Source organism: Oncorhynchus nerka, linkage group LG26 (assembly GCF_034236695.1).
Source record: "Oncorhynchus nerka isolate Pitt River linkage group LG26, Oner_Uvic_2.0, whole genome shotgun sequence".
Classification (NCBI taxonomy): Eukaryota; Metazoa; Chordata; class Actinopteri; order Salmoniformes; family Salmonidae; genus Oncorhynchus; species Oncorhynchus nerka.
This window is the reverse complement of record NC_088421.1, coordinates 28,843,344-28,850,910: the sequence shown is the minus strand read 5'-3', so window position 1 is coordinate 28,850,910 and position 7,567 is coordinate 28,843,344. Positions and strand designations below refer to the sequence as shown.

The 7,567-nt window shown below is 40.9% G+C and overlaps 1 long non-coding RNA gene across 1 annotated transcript; it reads left to right on the top strand.

Moving 5' to 3' along the window:
* Positions 1-1,394: 1,394 nt before the first annotated feature.
* Positions 1,395-6,618, top strand: LOC135564688 (uncharacterized). The gene is made up of 2 exons (XR_010461212.1): positions 1,395-3,644; positions 5,145-6,618. It is a non-coding gene; the product is annotated as an uncharacterized LOC135564688 (long non-coding RNA).
* Positions 6,619-7,567: the final 949 nt, after the last annotated feature.

Sequence of the window (7,567 nt, the reverse complement as noted above, 5' to 3'; positions counted from 1 at the left end):
CACTGACCACGCTGGGCTTTTGTCCGATCCTTCGTCCACAGAAGAAAGCCGTGACAAAGGTAAAGGTTTGGAGCATGTTGGTTATACATGCATTAGTAGTACTTCTACTGACTCACTAAAGATCAAGATCAGTTCTATATATAACAGCTCCAGCAGTACAGCGTTTCTACAAGGGAACAACTTCCAGACTGAAGACACAGCAGATTATTAGTGTGTCTGTGACAGTAATACAAACTAAGGCCAGAGCTGTACAAACACCCATCCTCCAGGGATTAATTGTAATTTATGATAGGGAAGTATTCAATTAAATAGAACAAACAAATACAAGCCCATTGTTTGCCAATTATACTCCTGATACGACTTGATGGTATTCTAATTGATGTCTATCAAACAATCAATGAACTCATTCATGAAGATCAAAGCACTGTACAAAGAAACATGATATAAAAAATATATATGCAACAATAATATATGTTATTTATATCATAATACTTTGTATCTTTTTGATAGTACAGAGCTTAGATCTTCTTGTTCGATATTGGCCACCTTTATCATATGAATGATTAAAACTTTAATGATTGGAGACAATAAACACTAATGGGTTGTGAAACAAACAATATTGACAGAGTGTAAAGCTCATTGTATCACAGTCCTGCCTAACATTATCCTCCAGTATAAGTCTGTCTTTTTACATGGACAACACAAGAGCTTTAAATAGCTTGCACATGTATTAAATATTTTTTGCCCCACTGATATTTCCATGAACTATATATATCCTCACCTTACGCAAATTTCAGCTAGCCCTTCTTCCTTTCTATCCCTCTACCTCCCTCTATATAAAAAAACTTCCAGTATCTGAGAGTCCTAGTACGTCCCTCTGAGTCCTGGGGAGTAGAGAAGAGCAGCTCCCACCAGTTCAGCTTCAACACAAACCATGTTCCCTGCATCTCTGCTGCTGCTGCTGGCAGCTGCCTCCTGTGAGTTCCTGACTGTATTCTGATCAGTATAACCTGTTTTGCTGTGATACTGATGTGACTCCTTGATTGATCTGACCTGTCATTCTTCTCCCTCAGGTGTCCACTGTCAGGTCGTACTCACACAGGCTGAACAGTCAGTCCAGGGGACCCCCAAAGGATCCCTCAAACTCACATGTGCCTGTAGTGGATTCACTCTAAGCAGCACTTATATGCACTGGATCCGCCAGGCACCTGGAAAAGGACTTGAATGGATCATTTACTATTACTCTGATAGTAACAAGAGCAATGCCCCTGTAGTACAGGGTAGATTCACAGCGTTGAAGGACAGCACTAATTTCTATCTGCACATGAACCTGCTGAAGCCAGAGGACTCTGCAGTGTATTACTGTGCTAGAGACTCACTATGGTTAAACTAATGAGAATAGCCGTACAAAAAACATCTGGTAGAGAAAGGAAGGACGTGCACAAACACACAGACACGCGTATAGTATGACCAGTAGACCATGACAAAGGGATATACATGAGGTACAATTCTAAGGATGTGTCAAATAATAACACAATGATACACCTGTTAAAAACATGGTGTTAGTGTTGTTGATGCACCAACAGGGGACAGTCACTCTCCATGTGAAAAAATAAAGACCAGTACTGATGAATGCTCTGCTTAACTGTCTTAAATATGTTTCATCCACCACAAGTAGTAATACTTTAATGTACTGTTTCATATCCCCCTTGACATAAAAAATATAGCAATTAAAAAAATTTAAAAAACATTTCACCTTTATTTAACCAGGTAGGCTAGTTGAGAACAAGTTCTCATTTGCAACTGTGACCTGGCCAAAGCTAGTGAGGGAGATGGGAATCTCTAGCTTCAGTGATTTTAGCAGTTCGTTCCAGTCAGTCGCAGCAGAGAACTGGAAGGAAAGGTGACCAAAAGAGGAATTGGCTTTGGGGGTGACCAGTGAGATACACCTGCTGGAGCGCGTGCTACAAGTGGGTGCTGCAATGATGACAAGCGAGCTGAGATAAGACGGGGCTTTACCTAGCAGAGACTTGTAGATAACCTGTAGCCAGTGAGTTTAGCGATGAGTATAAAGCGAGGGCCAGCCAACGAGAGCGTATAGGTCGCAGTGGTGGGCTTTGGTGACAAAACAGATGGCACTGTGATAGACTGCATCCAATTTGTTGAGTAGAGTGTTGGAGGCTATTATATAGATGACATCGCCAAAGTCGAGGATCGGTAGGTTGGTCAGTTTTACGTGGGTATGTTTGGTAGCATGAGTGAAGGATGCTTTGTTGCGAAATAGGAAGCCGATTCTAGATGTAATTTTAGATTGGATATGCTTAATGTGAGTCTGTAAGGAGAGTTTACAGTCTAGCCAGACAACTAGGTATTTGTAGTTATCCACGTATTCTAAGTCAGAGCCGTCCAGAGTAGTGATGCTGGATGGGCGGGCAGGTGCGGGCAATGATCGGTTGAAGAGCATGCATTTAGTTTTATTTGTGTTTAAGAGCAGTTGGAGGCCACGGAAGGAGAGTTGTATGGCATTGAAGCTTGTCTGGAGGTTAGTTAACCTCTGAGCACGGAACCCGGTTGCGGGCTGAAATTCCACAACATACGGTGATCGCTACATAAATAGTCATATTAAACATTCATGAAAATACAGGTGTCTCACATGTATCGAAAGCCAAGAATCTTGCTAATCCAACTGTGTTGTCAGTTTAAAAAAAAGGATTTATTGCGAAAGAATACGATGCGATTATCTGAGGATAGAGCCCATAAAAAATATAAAAAATCAACCAGCACAGGATTTACAAATTCACAAACTGCATTAAAATAAATAGTGTACCTTTGACGATCTTCATCTGTTTGCAATGCCAATGCTCATTGTTACACAGTGAATGATCTTTTGTTTGATAAAATCAGTTTTTTATAGCCTAACACGAAACATTTTGTGAACCGCTTGTGTCGTGTATTCCGTCTCATTCCATTTTCGATGACAAATTCCAGGTAAATACCCACACAGAACGTGACTTTTCCAGTCATGTTTGGTTTCACTACAATCAACTGGTTTGTTTGTAACACAATCAAACCTGATGAGTCATTTCGCGGGACGTATTGACTGAAATAAATCGATTTGAAGACAACAAGTAATGACATTGTTGTGCACCAATGATTTGCCCGCTGTTTCGTTGATTGACTGTATTTTAACCCAATGACCACTGATCGTCTTGAAATCTAGCTGGGTAGATAGCCAATGAGCTGAGGTAAATGCCAATATCCAATGGTTGTGTGTTGGAAGACCAACCCATGTCGTAAACTCAGGCGTAAAGAGAATCATTCACTATTGAAGTTTTATTCCGGAAGAAGCTACGCATTTTACGCACTGCATTGTTTTGGTAAACACGCAGATTCAGCTGTTTATATATCAATCGGTATGGCGACTAAATCAGGGAAAGCTAAACCTAAGTCTAGATATACAGATGTACACACAATTTTAGAAGAAATTGATCGGAAAAGTAATACAGAGATTGTTGTAGAACGATTCATTTAGCGATTCCCAAGTGGAGGAATATTTTTTGAATGGAGAGGACACCGTTGGCAGCCACTGTGTATAATCTGTAACGGTGCCTGCAGAAGAGGAACAATGTCACCGTTTTGGACTGGTAAGTTCTTCTCATGCTAATGCCCTTGTTTGAAATTAATAATATAAAATATTATTTGTGATTTTTTTAAATTTTAGAAGCAATATATAAAAATGAAATGTGATGAAATAATGTAATGAAATGTAATGAAACGTGATGAAATGTGTCTGCCACCCCACCCCAACCCACATGAAATAGCCTATTTGAGGCTGTTGAGGGGAGGGCAGGCCCGCAACAATGGCCAAAGTCAAATGGAGACAGTAGATCTAGCTGGTCTGTCATAATATAAAAGAGACAGTAGATGTAGCAGGTCTATAATAATATATTCAACCTTATGTTCCCTGTACTCTAGATATATATCTGTTTATTATACCTCAGTAGCACAATATTGTATAGAACTTTGGCAATGTGGGTGATGTTATATCCTTCCTGTTTGGCCCTGTCCGGGGGTCTCATCGGTAGGACAACTGGACCCCTTGAGTACCAGTACCAATTCCACAGTCAGTCCAGCAACACTCAGTAAGAGGATTAGTAACCTCACAAGTTAAATTGCTATTGATAATAGCAACATAGGGGTCACTCAGAGTGCAGCACGGGGAAGGGAATCTCCATTGCACTCCTTCAATGGTTACACACGCCACTAATAAATAGAACCCTCCATTCAGGAGAAAAGTTATTAGAAGTCATGAACCACGATCACACCACGTACGACTGGTCTAATACTTAGAGTACTTCCGTCATGAGGTTAGCTCCTCCATGGATAACTTAGCTATGAAGTATACTTCTTCATACCTACCACCACTACAATAGTGGAAGACAGTGACTGGTAGTAAAGTCACTACAGACTCCCTCGACACCAATTCTGACTGACCTCCAGGCATTGACCTGAAAATTACCTGACTACGTCAGACTCATTCTGAACAAGTTGTAATCTGCCAGGATACTTGGTTTCCTTCCCTTGACATGTGCGCTTGCGTAAGCATAAACTCACATGCACAACGGAACATCCAATTAGGATTTATGCTAGGATCACTTAAGGGTCCGAGATGAATACCAGCCTTAGTAAAGTTGAATATTTATTTGAGGCCTTTAACTCTACAGCTACAGTACTCACCAGTTTTCTTCCCAGAAGTCCATAGGTCATCCCTGTAGACTGCCCAAAACTAGTGCCTTACAGCTGTAGACTTCTCATATAGTTATCAACTTAGGATAGTACCCTAAGCAACAACCCGCAAATTAGGAAAGCCCTAGATGTGACATTAGACCATGCCATGATAGGGTCATTTTGCCAAGACCTTGGACGTAGGTAGAATACAGTCCAGTTAGATGATCAAGGGGGCATAACTATAATTTGTTTAGTTTTCAATCATTTTGTTTCATTTTCTTCGGCACGTAGAAAGTGATCGAGCCATAAACAACTTCCACATACAACCACCAGTTAGTGCCACAACGCAGCTCATTTGGGAGGAAATGTAATGATATATATCATGATTGTGTGTGCGTTGTTAACATCTGCCTAAGTTACTGCCCAGATCTTCCAGTCTGGACGACCAGACGAACAGCCTGGACGGTCGGGAACGGCGATCCCCATCCGGACATCCGCTGCCAGCCATGGAACGGACTTCTTCATTTGCAGACACCCTACCCGGGTCGACCACCAGAGGGGGGGGACTGCAACAGCGACCACCAAATGGACATCTGCTGTCGGATGTCCAATTGATGAGCGGACTTCATTCGCAGAAACCCTCCCCGGGTCGACCACCAGATAGGGACCACAACGATGGTCCACAACCAGGACAACCCATGGTCATTTTTTATGTTGGTTTGCAACATGCAGGTTAATCGCAAGATTGAACCCAACATGGGGGGACTGTCATGACGTTGGCCTGGGGGTAGGTTTATGACAGTCATAAATACCTCTTCCCCCCTTTTTCCTCTCTCTACCCTGCTGATGTTACATTTGCAAAACCCTTGGTTAACATAGAGATTTTGGGAACATCAGAAGGTGGAGAGAAAATTAACTATATTCTGGTAATCCGACCAATTGAACATATGCGGTGGTACTTAATGAATATGATGTCAGCTCGGTTGTCATCTGAGACATTCCCATCAATGATAAGATGACATAAACTCTACAGTGGAAAGTCTACACATCAGAGTTATCGGATTCACATGGAATTGTTGTTCAATTTAAATGTTTGAATATTAAATTATTCATGATGGGATGAAATGTGATTTTAGCTTCTAAAATGTGAGATTTGGGTTTTCATAAGATAGGGCTCTGCTCAATCAGTGGCCCGCCCCTGTGAATGGACATGGGCTATACAACTTTTCAAACACGCTCTCCTCTCCCTTCCTATATAAAACCTTGACGACAATGTAACCTCCTGTTCCGAGGACGTGAGGACAACGGTCCGATGTCAGAATGGTTCAGATAATAACTGCAGAACGAAGCTAACATCAGCGTGAGCTTTGGTTGTGAATGGTATGAACTTTGAGCTCTTTTTCACTACAGAAGTGAGACCTCCTAGCCGTTAAGTTAGCAACAGCAGATGCAAACGAGGGTTAGGAAGGAACAGACAGAGTATCCAGACTATCACACAACAACGTTATTACAACGTAACCGATTGACAACCAGAGACATTCTTCAAAGGACTTGGTTGGGCAACACGGCCTTCCATCTACCACCAACCTACTGAAGCGCAGCTCAGAGTAAATATTTATTGCATTTTCCTTTTCCAAATGGACGGTAATTTAGAATGCATAAGATACTGCATTTACGATAGCACAGCTTCGCCCTTTGTTCCTCAGTCTTCCCGCTCTTTCACTCCAACCCAGCCCCTTTTCTTTTGTGTAACATGCTGTCACATCTGTTCCGCCCGCTAGGGACGTTTTCCTTTATGGCGTAATTTTTAATCAAGTTATGATTTAATTATGTGTATGTGTAATTACGTGTGATTAGTTAGGTATTTAGTAAATAAATAATTAAACCCAATTTTGCATTGCTGATTCAACTTGTTAGCCAGGGTTTGTGCAGATAACCAAGAATTTACAACATTCAGATGAGACTGAATTAAGATGATGATTAATATTGATTGCTATTGATGTAAAATATTACTAGGTCTTTAATAGTTTATTTGGAAGATAACAGCTCTATAAATATTATTTTGTGTTGCCATACTTTCTAGTTAATTACATTTACATGATTAGCTCAATCAGGTAATATTAATTACGGAGAAATTATTTTATAGAATAGCATTTCATATCACTTAATCCGGCATAGACAAAGAAACAACATTATTGGAGCCCCCTAATAGGAATCTAAAATAGAATGACGCTTTCATTTTGATTCAGCCTGTATAAAATGTAAAAACATATTACATAATATACCAAGTTATTGTACACATTTTTGGAGTGTTAAAGACAAGCATTATTAGGTGTGTGTGTGTGTGCTGAAGATTCCCCGCCTCCGTGTTATTCGCTGACGTTGTCAATGGGTAACGTAAGCGAATACATTTCTGTATGAGAGCCAAAAAAGCTCATTCTAGAAATCTGAGAAATAGAGCGTTTGGCCAAACGCAGGGCTATTTCTGCCTGGCGCGTTTCAGACACGGGTAGGCTCTGTCATTATTAATTTCTCGAGCGAGGACAAAGAGCCAGCCGAATGAAATTCAGGAGATATAAGCTTGACCAGCAATATATATCCAAGGAAATCCTATGTGCTGCATTTACAGGCACAAAGGAGGGTTTAGCTTGCATGCTAAAGCAAACAAGGGAAAATAGCCATTTTGTTTTCTTGTGCTACATTGAAATTCCTCCGCCTTGCGGAACAGAAGTCCCACCCCGGGTCGTTCCGTTTGAATTCAGCGTGTGAAATCATTGACCGCTGACCAGGATATTCGTTCATGAAGAATTATTCAGGTCACACTCAAGTCATTACTTTT